Source organism: Cyprinus carpio, chromosome B24 (assembly GCF_018340385.1).
Source record: "Cyprinus carpio isolate SPL01 chromosome B24, ASM1834038v1, whole genome shotgun sequence".
Classification (NCBI taxonomy): Eukaryota; Metazoa; Chordata; class Actinopteri; order Cypriniformes; family Cyprinidae; genus Cyprinus; species Cyprinus carpio.
Genome location: NC_056620.1, coordinates 10,612,085 through 10,628,139, shown reverse-complemented (window position 1 = coordinate 10,628,139; position 16,055 = coordinate 10,612,085). Strand labels below are relative to the sequence as shown.

The window sequence follows — 16,055 nt, the reverse complement described above, 5'->3', positions numbered from 1 at the left end:
GGCACATCCCTAGTAGATGTTGAACAATACTTTTGACACCTAAAATAGAAAAACTGATTAGAGTTTAATGAGAGTTTTTAAAATTAATAATATTAAAACACTAAAATAGTGAACCTTAATGACTTTAACATTAAAAATGTTTTGTACTTATATAATAAATAAAAAAAACAGTTAAATAATATAAACAATATATCAGTAAAACTGCTAAATCAATCTTCCTCTAATCCTGAGTCTTCAGTTACACACATTTATAGTTAACAGAATTTGCGGTGAAAGCATCCATGCAATCTTTAATGCATTCATTTTCTACAAAGATTAACTTTCTTGCCTGCTTGTGCCGGCAATAAACGAGCTCTTGTGAATCTCAGCGCTTCATAGTGTGTGACAGAAATGATATTGACGAGTCTTAATTGAAAGAACGCAGCCTGAAGTCAAGCATTACCTATCAAGATGGTGTCAATTAGGCCTCTGAATGCAGCCGGGCCCCTGAGGGCCTATAGCGATTGATATAAAAGCTGCTGTTTGCTTTAGAATGTGGAACAGCAGCTCGGAAATCATTCTTTAATCTGCTGCGGAGCGTAATAAGCTCTAAATCTTTTTATCAGCAAAACAAACACAGCGCCTCTTCCTAACACAGAGAATTAGTTCACAAACACTCGGCCGTGGAAAACAATAAAACACTCAAAAGAAGCTAAGAACAAACGTACATACTCTAGAGAGCAGATAAAGCGAGGGACGGAAAAAGAGAGAGGGAGCGAGTGATAAAAAGCCCACAAGCCCCTGTTTGTGCACTGCTCTAGATGTGGCCATCTGGTGGGCACATTCAGCAAACATCGCAGAGTAAACAGAGGGATGCCAAATCCACCTTTATTTAGCCAAACTTATGCAACTCTTTAAATTGTGCTGATGGACATGTATTGCAACATGAATGGAGCTGGGTGGGCCTTGCTGTCCCGCTATGGGAGGTTGCATAACATCCTGTACAAAGGAGAGACTGGGTCCAAACTCATCGCGAGGTACGGACACTGAAAACGGACACACGCTGCTCCGAAGAGCACAAAGCTGCTTTAGCGGATCCTATGGCTGCTCACACTTCAGCTTCTACCACCAAACAATGGGGTTTTTCACTGGGGCAGGGGGCCGTGCAGAACTGCGAAAGCTTTACACAAGGCCTGTTTGTGTGCACGAGTGCGTGCGCCTGGGTGACACTGGAGAGGCTGTTATGGGTGTCGGGTGGAAAAGGCCAGTCGGGTGAGTTTCCCCCACTCTGGCCTTTTGTCACAAGTGGTTTTTAATTAGGTGCATTATAGCGTGCGGGTGTGAATTGTCCCTTCCTTTTCCGGCCGTTTCAAACAGATGGAAGATCAAGCGCATAAGCACGCAGGCTATATTTGGCATCCGCTTCGTGTTGATTCGGTGACGGAGGGACCACGGGAGGCTATAAAGACCCTAAAGAGGAGAGGGTGTGAGAGAAAGACGGAGCGACTGGATGGATGGATTCATTCAAAGCTGGGCGTCCTGCCTGCTCGGCCGACCAACGGAAGTTGCTCGTTTGCACTGGAGAGAGTCGAGCTGTTATTTAAAGGGATAGTTCGCCCAAAAATAAAAATGTATTTTTAAAAACCCTTTTCTCACCCTCAACCCATTAGCAAACAGAATTGGAAAAATAATGACTGGATTGTGATGCCTTTGGTTGGATAAACAGACAGTTATGCCCCAAACTCATGCCACTGGTTGAGCCAACGTTGCATAATGTAACAATTTTGTGCACAATGAATGAAAAACGGCTATATCAGGGCATATCTGAGGTTTGATATGAAGTTATACAGAATATTTTAATGTTTTAAGGGATTTTAACTGTTTCAACGTTTACTCTGTTACCGTTAACTGTTAATTAGACCTAATTAACTAAAACTCTTAACAATCATTGTCAGCAGCTGAAATAAAGCAGAAATATGTAAAATGTAAAGTAAAATGTAAAGATGGAATATTATATAACTATATATTAGATGAAAATACTTTAAATTAAAAAAAATGAAAATTAGAACTGAATCAACTGAAAATTAAAAAATTAAAAAAAGTTTAAAATGACTAAAATTAAAACTGAAATAAAATAAATGAAAGCTATATGGAAATAAAAACATATAAATGACAAAAGCACAAAATTTAAAAAAAGTTAATTAAAAATAAATACCAAATAGTATATAAATAATACTAAAATAACCTATTACCCTATTTTTTTGTGCTCATATATGACTCAGATCTGGGTATTTTTCTTAACAGTTTGAACAACAAAAACCACAAGGAATCTGATTTTTTTAAACTATGATTTGGCCACTTCCATATACTAAATACAGGTTGATGTTTTGCAATGCAATCTCAGTCTAAGGTGGTCATGTCGTAATTCATGCGACTTTCACGTCACTCTAAATCAACATTCGTCACAGATCCGCATGACAGGACTCAATCCACAGATTTCACTTACAAGTAGTTCTTTCGTCAGTTGGTTAATATATATAGGTACAGTGAGGTGTAAGTATTACGGTGACAGCTCTATACAAACAAAACTTTAACGAAAACTATGAAAACTAGTCCTAATTCCTCATCTTTATCCTCCTTATTGCCTGTGCACAAATTTTCAGGCTTCCCTTTGCACATGCAGGTCAGTTTTGGCAATGTGATCAGTTCATACTCGAATCTGATATCGGCCACATTTTTAAAAATAATGTGAACAGTAAAATCAGTAATAATCTTGCAGTAAGAACATAGCCACAGAGACACATCATTACACTTGAGCGTGCTTTCCATGCCAAAAATTGTGAACATTTTCTCAACTGTCAGCTCATTAGTTCTATATTCAGCAACGAGATGGAGGAATCCAGAGATTTAAACATCAAATGGCAGCCAAATTCTTAACACAACTCTTTTTTTTTATAACGGATACAAAAAGGCATTCACTATTACTCTGTAGAGCCAGTGTAACCTAGTAAACAGAGCACAACAGACCCACCTCCAGCATCATTGGTCCAAGGGCATCTTTGTCAATAACACTTTGGCCTGTTGACGACACATCAGCCTTCTGCACTTCATCCTCATTGGCTGCAGCAGCTTTTTCTGCAGAGGAAGAGAAGAAATGAGATCCGAACCCATTACAGAACATCAACACCACCGTCCACAATAACTTTGCTATGTTAAAAAGCAAAGCGTGAATAAACTATACATCATTTCTGATCATATATTGGGAAAGGGGAGATCATATACAGCTGTCTGTGATTATGGTGCACATGAAAAAAAAAGTGCTAAAAATGTTATTGCATGGCAAAATAAATTTTCCACATTTTGTGTCAGAACAAGTCTAAAATATTATTCATGTTGGTGAATTGCCAGTATATAAAATCAAATTTATTTTTGATTTTTATGCAGAAAAAACGCTATTACATTGGTCTCAGAATATATTGGGAAGCACAAAAGCAAAAAAACGGGGGAAAATCTTCCCAGAATGTCTGGTTTATGGACGTTAACAAAAATGTTGAAGTAAAATTAGACTTTGAAATTCAACAGTATGTTATTAAAAAAAAAATGTCTCCGTCTAAATTATTTAAATCTGTACATTGCTCAAATTGTTTCCCCAATGATTCAATTAACCCTTTGCTCACCCTTTTTAAGAAGGTCATATTTCTATTGCCTTTAGTTATAGATGCTCTCTTCTAATTTGAGTTGATAGCAGACATCCTGGAATATAATTAGGCACATTCATTTTACCTCATTCTCCTTTCCTCCTTGAGTAATGGTGGTGTTGTTAAAAAATTGGCACTGCTTACCCTCTCTCCCCTACTAAGTGAATACGGTTAATTTGGTCAGAAACTCAGTCCTCGGTTGGAAACATCAACATTTCCATAAAAGAACCTAAAACCCTTCATTAGATCCTGCAGAGTTTAAGTGTTTTATTTTCAAATAACATTAAAAACACTTCATGTGGTCCTGCTAGCTTGAGCGTATTAGCATTTCTTTAAAGGGCAGTTCTCTCTCTCTGCTCACTAAAGCGTTTAATTTCATACTGCACACATGCACCTTTTTAAACCCCTTTCTCACTCTTTCATTCTGCCGTGCGCTTGTTGAGACATGTTGTTATGGAACACATCCGGACCTTAGCAACGCGTGAGACAGAAGCTGTCAGGCTAAATGTGTGCATGTGAAGCCTCACATAACAGCCATGCAGCCAACAGCCCGGACATGAATGGAACCGTCAATACACACATGCGCTCACACACAGACTCCAAACAAACCATTATATAAAGAATGGAGAACATCATTCTCTCCAACAAAGTGACAAGATTTGTAAACAACATCGCCTGCAAAACAAAGCACTTTTGATGGAGCTAAATCTAGAAGGAAATCTGGTGAATCTCTGGCTCATATTTCATCACAAATAACAACAACAACACTAATAATAAAATTTATACTATATTATTATTTCATTATTTTAGGGTAATATTTTTGCAATGCTTTAACTAATATATTATGCAAAAAAAAAGAAAATATTTTTTATGATAAGTAACAGAAAATCCTTTTTGTTTTATTATTGTAAAGAAAAAAAAACATGTTTCATTGTCATTAGAACATTTTTTATTATTATTTTAATTATTACATTAAGTCACAATGTCAAGAAAAAAACGTAAATATTATAATAATGACATTAATTTATTCTTTTTTTTTTGATATGTGATATAGAGATTTGAGAAAAAAATGCTAAAAGTCACTCTAAATCTCTAAAATTTTACGATAATTGAAATATAGTAAAAATAAAATATAAATACTAGATGACAAATTAAAAAAAAAATCCTTTGCAACTGAAATAAGTGCAAGTACAAAAATTATGGAAAAAATAATAATAATAATAATTAAATAGATTAACATAACAAATGAACATAATCAAATTAGCGAAACTGCGACCAAAAGTAAATTAAAATATATGAATATAAAAGAAATGCTAATTAAAAACATTACTACAGACAACACTAAAATATCACTAACATTTTCTGCCGTCAGTGAAACATCCTTAATCCCACAATACCCCAGACCATTCTAACTTCCTGTCTGTTCCCATCCATTAAAGAGAGTGGTCGGGATCATCAGTGGATGCAGTGGTCTCGCAGAGGACACGATAGAGAGGCAAACTGTGCTGGCATGATGGGTAGCCATATGGCAAAGAGAGAGGGCCATCCATCAGCCTCCCCCTCAGACCGTTCTGGGATGCTCCAAACGCTGCTCTTCCCGTATATGTGTGTGTGTGTGTGTGTCTGGGAGACATACGCATGCGTACACTCCTGATGATGAGTGGATGTGAGCGTGTTGTGTGTCAGCAGGTCTTTGCGGTGCCCAGCAGGGACTGGTAAACCAGCACAGCTGCACCAGAGGTCCGGTGATAACTCATTCCCTCTCTCATTTCAAACTCGGCTCCAAAACGGTTTCCTTTCCGTCAGCCAATCCCCATCAAACAGGAAAAAGGCAGTGTTATCTCCAGAAAGAATGTGAATCAGGCCATATCATTCACTTCAACAGCAGATGGAGTTTCTTGAGGCCTTTAGAATCTGCCCTATCAGTCACAATTCAAAGCCCCGCCCATGACTCTGCTCTCGACCAACCAGTGCACAACCTGATTGTGGATACTAGGTCATGACTCTCCATGGGAGAATTGAACTCCATATCTCGTCATCTACTGGGTGTTGTTTAGTCTCTAAATTTATAAGCGCTGACTCACTAATGAACAAATTAAACGTGTAATTAAACATAATCCAGTTTTAAATCTCCAGTTTGGGATTTTAAATGTGTAGCAGATAAATTACAGATTAAAAATACTCTTTACAGGGAAAATGCCCAAACAGATTGTGTTTTCTATGCAAAGAGGAAGGGAACTGTTTACTGCCGCAGTTTAATGTCGTGCCTGCTAGCGTAGCTAGCATTATAGCATCACTATTATTAGTGCTCACACTGATATTGCACCATTTATACTGTGAATTACAACTCATATCACAACTTACTTAGGAAAGGTGTGCTTATATTTTGCTAGTCAGTTGGATTTAAGATATTCAAAAAAAAACCTATTCCTAACACTCTAACAACACCCTGACAACAATTTTCGCAGATTCATTAGACTTTTTCAAAATGTAAACACAGTTTTGGAAAAGGGACCATTCAAATAAAAATTATTTTTTGTGGAACCCAAAAAAATAATTAGGCAGTTTGACAGTTTAGTTGACCATTTTCTTTTTACTGTTTGGAAAAAAACATCATTGGAAGTGAACAGTGACTGAAGTTTCTGTCACATTTACTGTTTTTCAATGAATTTTCGCAATCAGAAACCTGTCACTTCAAAAGGAATTCACACAATTTGGAAACTTGCATGAGAGCGAAATATTCTCCACACAGATTTAACACGGATTCAAGTTGGCCGCTACACTACTTGCAATAGACAGTGGGCAATTTTTACCTGCAAAACTTCACCAAATTTCCACAATTGCGACCACATTTTGAGGTCATCAGTTATTTATATTTTGCCTAACATCTCCTTCTGTGTTAGAAATGATCATAAAGGTTTGGAGTTAGGAAAATAATGGCAACTTTTTTTTTGGTGAAGTATACCTTTAAATGCTAGCGTTCATCATTATCGGTTCAATGAGCATTAAAGGGATAGTTCACCCAAAAATTATAATTCTGTCATTAATTACTCACCCTTATGTCGTTCCAAACCCGTAAGACCTTTGTTCATCTTCGGAACACAAATTAAGATATTTTTAATGAAGTCCAAGAGCTTTTTGACCCTGCATAGACAGCAATGCAACTACCACGTTCAAGTCCCAGAAAGGTAGTAAGGACATCATTAAAATAGTCCATGTGACATCAGTGGTTCAACCTTAATTTTATGAAGCTACAAGAATACTTTTTGTGTGCAAAGAAAACAAAAACAATAACTTTATTCAACAATTTCTTCTCTTTGCGCACAAAAATATTTTCGTAGCTTCATAACATTATGGTTGAACCACTGATGTCACAGACTATTTTAACATTGTCCTTACTACCTTTCTGGACCCTGAACGTGTCAGCTGCATTGCTGCCTATGCAGGATCATAAAGCTCTCAGATTTCATCAAAAATATCTTAATTAGGGTTCTGAAGAGAACGAAGGTCTTATGGGTTTGGAATGACATTAGGGTGAGTAATTAATGACAGAATTTTCATTTTTAAGTGAACTCTCCCTTTAAAACAATAATTCATGAAATTCCTTTTGTATCGCTTATGTGTGATGCTGTGGCTGTGTGGCATCGAGCGTAGTGGAGGGGAGGTGAAGGAGGGGTACGGGACGATGCAGCAGACGGCGACCATCGCTGTTAGAGCTTTGCATCGTATTGCTCAGAATTACATAACCCAGAGCTCAGTACATCACAAACAATCTCCATCACCGCCCAGTCAGAATCAATGCAGATACACACACACACAGGTCAAAACAGCACCCAGTCTGAACTACTGAAAACAACACAGATGATAATTTGAGCAGAAAAACACAGCAGGAACAAGCCATTCTTATGATTTATATAAATTTATATCAGTCTATATTTATGATTGTGCCATAAGAATTTCCAGGAAGTTTATTCAAGAAGTTTCTCATCACAGAAAGAGCAAGGATGAGATATATGATATCCCTCAAAAAGGGAGGGACCTCGAGGTACAATTAAGCTTCTTCTCAGAAGTTTGTGATATAATCTGGTATAATGTTTCCAAAATTATTAGCATAACTAAAATCATAACATGTTAACAAGCACTGCACCTGAATCCAAATCTTGCAGCTAATGATTTTGACAACAAAGAAACGTAAATGAGTCTTAAGTCAGTCTTAAGTAAATAAATGTATATTTAAAGTTAAATTTAAAATGCAGAAAAATAATGAAGCTGTGACTTCTAATTAAATCTTGTGTTTGGTTTCTGTATTTTTTCTTAATGCAGTGAGAAATTACATGGTACATCAGTGACATGTTTGCTGTTAGCATGATGCTAATCTATAGGCTCCTGCTAAAAGCCAATCTGTAATCGATGGCTGATTTGACAAGTTCTTTCTCAAGATCTCTACACAGGTCAAATATTTTCCTAGACAACCTGCAACGCCTACATGTGTCTTGTGTTAGCTGCTAATAACTTCTAGCATAACGCAAACGCCTCACTATGCTAAAGCTCACCGAATGTAACATGTTTTCAGCATCAAGCCTCAGGGTTTATACTTGAATTGAAGATCAATAGGACAAGTAAAAATGTAAGTTCAAAGTAGAGTGCATTGGTTTTCTTACCTTGCTCTTTAATTTGACGAATCTGTTTGACGGTTTCCTTTAGGATTGCACATTTGTCAGGCTTGACATTGAAGTTGTCGATATCACTGAAGTTTGCAAAAATCAGCTCTGCGAGCTCCTCTATGTATTTATTTTCATGTTCCCGGTTACGTTTCTCAGTGCTTCGTTTGGGACTGTGAAGAGAAACAAAAAATGATTCAGACTAAAGAGCAGAAGTACAAACTTGTCATTTAAATCAGTACATGCTTAAGATGTATTGGAAAAATAAAATTGCTTCCTCAGTTTTACGGTTTCAACTTTTAGTTATTACTTTAAGGAAGGAAAAAAGAAAAAATGTGACAAATTTTAGTAGTTTATCATCTCAACATCAAACATTTTTGTAACAAATTAGCAATTTTTAACAATAAACAAGAAAATTATTGTTACTTTTCTGAAAAAAAAAAAAAATGTTGAAAATCAGGAGGGCTGCACATTCTTTCACTCATTTTATGATATTTTAAAATATTGTACACATACTTATGGGTGTCTCTGGACAATAAACTGCATTTTAAGGTGCCATTACAAACATTTTTACTGTGTATAACCTTCAGACAACCTGACAATAAGTCAATTCTGAAAATATGCAATTTTGCATATTCCTAACAAATGATGCTTTATGTCATTGGGTACAAACTCCTACATAAAAAAATCCAAACATTCCTTAACAAAAAATCAAGAGCAAAATCCTCTTTTATGCATTGTGTTTAACACAGAAATACACAAAAGTTTCCAGAGCTTCTTCTGTACAACCTTAAACAGATTGTATTTTCAATTTGCTGCTCTGCATCTTCAGCAGTTTGCACAGAAAATTTTGTCAATAAAGAGGGCATGCATAGCTCCTTCCTGTGAACGAATTATACAGACTGATGTTTCCTGACTCAGTGGAAAAGGGCTTTATATAGAAACCTGTATTATCTAGGCTGAGCTCCACCGGTGGGAGGCCTGCTCAAGATTATTGCAGTTCAGCAGTTCATAGCATAGACACAGAGAAATTCACTCCGCTATACATACAAACTAAAAATGTGTATGCTGCAACGAATGCAGTTTCAGAGTTCACTGTAACCTGCTGTTCATTGTCTACTGGTTTGCGTGCTGTGTCTAGGTGAAGTACCTTGGGCCCAGGAGGTCTGATGGGCATTCCTTGCGCTTTTGAGCCTCTGACCTGGCAGGGTCCGACGAGTTTTCCCCGACAGCACTCATTCTCAATGCATATCACCTGTTGGAGAGAATATCAACGTAAGCGATTAAGAAAATGCTCAAAGGACTCATCCTCTTTAGGTAGGCTTGACAAATGAACACACTTAGTTTATATTTAGGCTTCACTGTAGCATTTAAATAGGTGGACCAATAAAAAAGGTCATTATATGAAATGATCTCCTGAATAGGTTGAATAACAACACACTGTGCCAACTATTTCTGCTGCGTTTCGAGAAAGCCAGTAGATATAGGTCTGCTTAACAGTTCAAATACATGCAGTTAAACATCATAATGCAATAAATTTGAGCACCTGATGATTTGCAAACAGCTCTTCTGAGAGATTTTCATGTGGAATCTATCCCTCATTTAGGTACTTGAGTTTAAAATAACTCTGTAAGGGATTTCTGAGGATTTTAGAGAACTGTTTTTTTTTCATTTGGTTCAACTGTGAATGCCTGAAAACATCTTGGCAGCTTGCTTTTCAAAAACCTCAAAAATAAATGATCATCAATTAATACGGTCTTAAACTGCTCTTTACAAGGACTGAAAAATTTAATTACTAATTAGAGATAATTATAAGCGAGAAGGCTTAGGGGTGGTGTTCAGAGGTCATATACTGAAGATGTGGGTTGATGCTGGAAGGTGTAAGGAGGCCTCCGGAAATGAAAATGAGAGAAAATGGAACGAAAAAGGGATTCAATTATATTGTGCGACAATGGGTGTCCCCTGAGAGCGAGCAGGAGAAAAGAGAGAAAAGTGGAAGTATCACGAAAGTAAGTGAGTGGTGAGAAATAAAGAGAGTAAGGGGTCAGCGAGTGAGAGAACACAATGTGCTGTATACTGTAAGACTGTTGAGCATGCAAATTTTCATTTAACAAGTCCCAACAAATACAGACACAAGCACAGCCATTTATCTTTCCAACACATCCTACAATATGTAGTTTCACTTTCTATTCATATTTGTGTGCCTTATAGAACCAGGCTTGAACGGAAATTGGGAATTCCCACGAGAGAGAGAAAACTAGTACATTTCATCATCTAGTACTGTTCCCGATATGATGAAAGAAGGAGAGAGAAATGTGTCCCATCACAAGGGGAAAATGAAGCAATATAAATTATTGAATGAGGCTTTTTAATCATAGTGTGCAACTTTAAAGGCACACATGACTGTAAAGCAACCCCAAAAAATATACAACTTTAAAAAGATAGGGAATGAAAATGCATAAATTTGAAACGTTACCTTTAATAATATTTTATATAATAATAATAATTTATATTAAATACTACATATTATGTATCTAACATATATAAGTGGAAACTGCCAAACCAAATTTTTCTGCATTCTGTCACGAATAAAAAGATTAAAAAAACAGCATTTGCTTGACATAGAAATCATTTATAAATTTACAAATATCTTTGCTGTTCATTTATAATATAATATATAATATAATATAATATATATATATATATATATAACATAATTTAGTACATATAAAAAAAGAAAGAAAACTGTGCATGCAAAGTTTGGGATCCATTAGAGTTTGTGCTGATTTTTTTGACATAAATAGGACTGTTAATGTAATGGAAAATGTTTTCAAACGGTTGCAGCCTCATGGGTAAATTTGTTGAAAATTGCATTCAGGGTTCCAATAAAAACAATATATAAATAGCATTATGTGGGCTAATTATTACAATTGAAAATGGCAGACCTATTTTAAAAAGGTGGAATTATGATAATGGTCCGTTGCAATTTAAGCATTATCTACTCAAACGCATTGTTAGATCGTTTACTAGATTTCCATTTCTGAAGCCAAACACAGGAGTCAGGAAAAAAAAAGCTAATTGAAAAGTACAAACTAATATATTACGTCAACAAAAAACAGGCACTTCAGAGTGTTGATGAGACCTGTTGTGAATTTGGCGCTAATTTAAAACACCAGGCAGTGGAGGTTAATGAAAACACCATCCATCCCCTCTCCCATCTCTCTCAGGGCTTCATCTGCAGTGTTTGGGAAGCAGGCGGACAGACACCCGGGCCAGCACACGAGGCGTTCAGGCCAAACTGACGCACACACATTGCCTTACGTAATTTGCAGGCTCACTGTAGGCCGGCTGGGGGAGTCAGAACCAGAGTGAATGGAGCGCTGGTATTGAATCCCTGCTGGATTGCAGTGCCCTACTTAAACTTAGTGACAGAGAGGCCAATCAAACAGCTCTGGGGGACGAGGCCGATGCTACAGACACTGGACACCAGCTAACTAGAGAAAAAACAGAGAAAGATTCTTTCAGACAGCGTTAACCTTTAGGTCTGAGAGACATTCATCAGCCAGACATCTGAATCGTAACATTACGAAATGCCTTCTGTCAATCATGGGGCCCTTCTGTTCATCTTGATGACAAACGGTTTCTTGTGTCACAGCCTAGAAGGTTTTACGTGGCCCCCTGGACAGCGGACAGACACCACTGAAATTGTGAATGTAATTAGATAATGTCAGTTAACCTAACTGTTACTGGTGCCACCAATTTTCACTGGCAGAGAGTTTTCTAGAGATCACTGACATCGCATAGTGTGAATTATCTATGGCTGCCACCAACTAAAGATTTTTGTCGACTAAGAATAGTTTTATTACAAATCAGACAGTATTTGAATGGGTTAGATTAAAAGTAGACATTTCAAGGTTTCTATAGATATATTTCTCACATCTGTAAGACAGAAAGCATATATGCTGAGTTTCAGTTAATTTCATGGAGACTGAGATGGTAAAAAGTGCATTCTATTTGTTTTATTTGTGAGTGACCCTTTACAGTTTCGAATGATGCATTACTCTTATTTGTATGAACAAAAATGATGGAGTATTTTAAGTTGATTCCGCTGTTATCAGGAAAAAAATGCAAGTGATCTCACTGGCGCCTCACTATTATGCAGTAGCGCGCTAATAGCATACACTACGCACAAACATAGATATGAGCCTAATCGCGCACATTTATCAAGGTTACCGTTAGAGTGAACGGCTGTGTAAAGTTGCTACATGTTTCAGTTTCAAATGATAAGCCATATTTGAGGTCAATGAATGGTAATTGGATTTCCTGCTCAATATACTGTAATTACCTCAAGAACAAGCCGTTAAGGATCTGTCCATCATGGACAGTTTTTGTTTTACTGTGACAGGCTGATAAAGTTTTGGTTGACTGAAACCCAAAGTATACTTCGGTTTTTACGTGTACGTGAAGGTCCACGTACAACACGCATTGGCGCAAATGGCCTTGTCTTAAATGGCACCCTAAACCCTCATTGTTTTCCACTGAGTTCACACTTTCGTGACGTAAGTGCGCAAAGGGGGCTCTCGCAAGCACCCTTCTGAATGCTAAAATGATGAATGGGACACCCTATGGTTTCGTGGACTTAACGGACACACTCAGCGGCCATTGTAACTAAGTCCTCAAGACCGAAAGTCCACATGAAGTGTGCCATTTGGGACAGGGCCGATTTCGTCCCCAGAATAGTACATGCATACTGAATGTGCACAACTTTGTACTTGCAGGTTGAACATGCGCACTGAATTTGTTTTGCACTAATCAGTTCTTCCACAAGGTGGCAACACTGGCCCAGGCCCTTGTTTCACAGTACAAAATTAAACTAAGAGACGGAACAACAACAAAATACTGGAATCTGCAAGAACAACAGATACCCTCACTAACTTGTATTATGAGACAGCTGCAACTGTCCCCCCTTCTTTTGAGTCCCCCCCCCTCTTTTGAGTTCAACAGAAAAAAGAACCTGAAACAGGTTTGGAATAATTTGAGGGTGAGTAAATGATTACAGAATTTTCATTTTTGGGTGAACTAACCCTTTAAGCCTTTATCTTGTTAACTAACATTTAGTCAACTATTTGGGGGCCAGCCCTAGTATTATCAAAGGCACAATCTGAAAGAAGAAATATTTAGCAAGTTAAATATCTGGACAAGAGAATTTTGCAGTGTGAAATGTGTTTTGACTGGAAATGACATCAGCAATGACCTATAGCCAATGAGAGAGCAAGATACAGGGCAAGAGAAATTTCAGAGAAACAGCGATCCAATGACTTTGAAAAACATGTAGTGTAAACCCAGCATTAGTGAATGCTAAAATAGAAAACTATGAGTATCTTTGCATCATGGTATGGATAATCATACAGTTTCACTCTCACACCATATGAAACACTCATGCGTCCAGCTGTCAGGTGCAGTTTTTCTTCATACCAAGACAACAGCCACTTCAACCTCTACAGCCTTACTATATATAACTAGCTCTCTCAGTCGTGTGACATATAGTTCAATCAATTGTTAATAGCAGCTTCTCAGAGGCTGTAGGGGACTTTCACGCAGTAAGGTAGGTGTTTCGGACTGAAACCACAGACAATCGACGTAATGAGAGGGGTCGAGCGTCAGACGTGGTAGCTAGTGATTACAGAGGCGGCTTTGAAATGCTATCAGCTTTTCCTGCTAACCGACACAATCCGATTGGCTGAAGAGGATTTAACACAGATGGAGGGGACCAAAGTGCAAAAGATTAAGAACACCAAATATCTGATACAATATAGGCAACGCCAAGCAGCTTTTTCATAGATGTATGAAATCAAAGATTGCAAGTATGGTGGTAAATCAAATTCTTATATTACATTTATATTTAAATGTAACCAGTTTTAATACCAGTCTGTGGTACCAGTATTACAGAGCAGTGATTCAATTAAAGACATGATGACATAGCAATACTGGCAAGAAATGTAAAAAATGAAATTAAAATAAAAATATAAAAAAACTAAAATAAAATGACAATAAAACTAAACTAAACCAATACAGAACAAAAACTGAAAACACTAAAAGAAAAACAAAATGAAACTAACAAAAACAAATTAATCAAAACAAACACACTAAACTAACACAAAACAAAATTTAATTAAACAAAAACAAAAAGGGGCAACAATAGATTGAACTTACAGCTGTTAACGTCAACAACAAAATAACTGCCAAAAATTCTAAACTACAATAAAAAACATATAAAATAAGACTATGAACAAAACTAAATGAAACAAAACTAAAATGAAACAACATTAAATGAAGTAAAAAAAAAAAAGAAGAATAAAAAATTACTTAAAACAAAACTTAAGAAAATGTAAACTACACTAAACACAAATAAATAAATAAAATTAAACAAACAAACAAAAGTGACAACACCAGACTGGATTTACGGCCTTTGATGTCAACAACAAAAATATTTTAAAGTATTTTTTTTTTATATGTTTATATGCAAATTGAATTAGCTGTCCTGATTGTACAAAGTTACATGGTTAGTTGCATTTGTCCTGTTGTCTGGGATCAGACCAGCAAGCCATTTCTGGGCAATGACCCACTATTTGAGATCCACCGTCATAAATCACACTCAGAAACACCTTTTAATACTGTGTTGATAACAATCGCTTCTCGAGATCTTTGCAGATACTCTAATATGTTTATATTATCTGAAATAGCTACACTAGTGTTCAAGTGGTCTATCTGAATGGAGTTTTTACAGAGATGCCAACAGCCGCCAGGCTAGGAGGACACAGTAATGAAACCACAGGCTAGAAGTGACTGACGATAAGATCTCTACTGAGTGGGCGTGCTTGAAAAGGAAAGAGGAGCATTCTTCCTTTTCTTTTCCTCCCTTAAGTTAGAAGCAATTACGTTTTCTTAATGGGTTGTTGATCATATTCTCTTTGATAATGCAAGTAAAAATTATGTAAAACAGAGTAAATGTACGGTACTCTGTACACTGGTGCCAGACTGCTCTTGACAGGTTTACAGTTAGCAGATGTCCCGCAAGCTGCGTGCATCACCCACATACACTGAAGAATGAGTCAGAGATGTTCGTGTCCCCTAAGGCAGGGGGGGACAGTCAGAGGTGTCTGATATCCAGATACCCCACACAGAACTCCATGATGACTAGTGGTATGGTGACCGGCTTGTGTTAAAACTCCCGGTGAGAGACATGTGTCTAATAAACCTCACTGCTCTAAATATATGCATGCACAGAAATATTTGCAATCTGCTGAGAAATAAAGCAGTAGTATTAGACATACATATGATAATACATAGTACATAGTAGTATTATCATAATAAATAAGAAAAATCAGGGATGTCCTGATATTATAATTCTGTCCATCATTGATGAGATTGATGACTGATAATCGATAAATGCCAGATTCAAATTGTATACTATTTTGCATAAATACTACTGTATTATACAATTTGCATCCTTTTAAATGCTATAAGAGAATTAAGGCAGCTAACTCCTCAACCGCTAATGCTACATACTACGCTTTATAAAAAAACAGAGTAAAAATGAATCAACAGTCCAATCAAAAACGCATCTTTTACTGTTTAAACATGGGTCAAATCATGAAACCGGCTCGGCTTGTTTAATATTAATAAATGATTCATAAAGGCGGGCCACAATCAGCTA

At 36.8% G+C, this 16,055-nt stretch overlaps 1 pseudogene; it reads right to left on the bottom strand.

Moving 5' to 3' along the window:
• Positions 1–16,055, bottom strand: part of LOC109058189 — a 96,246-nt pseudogene that overhangs the window by 45,369 nt on the left and 34,822 nt on the right.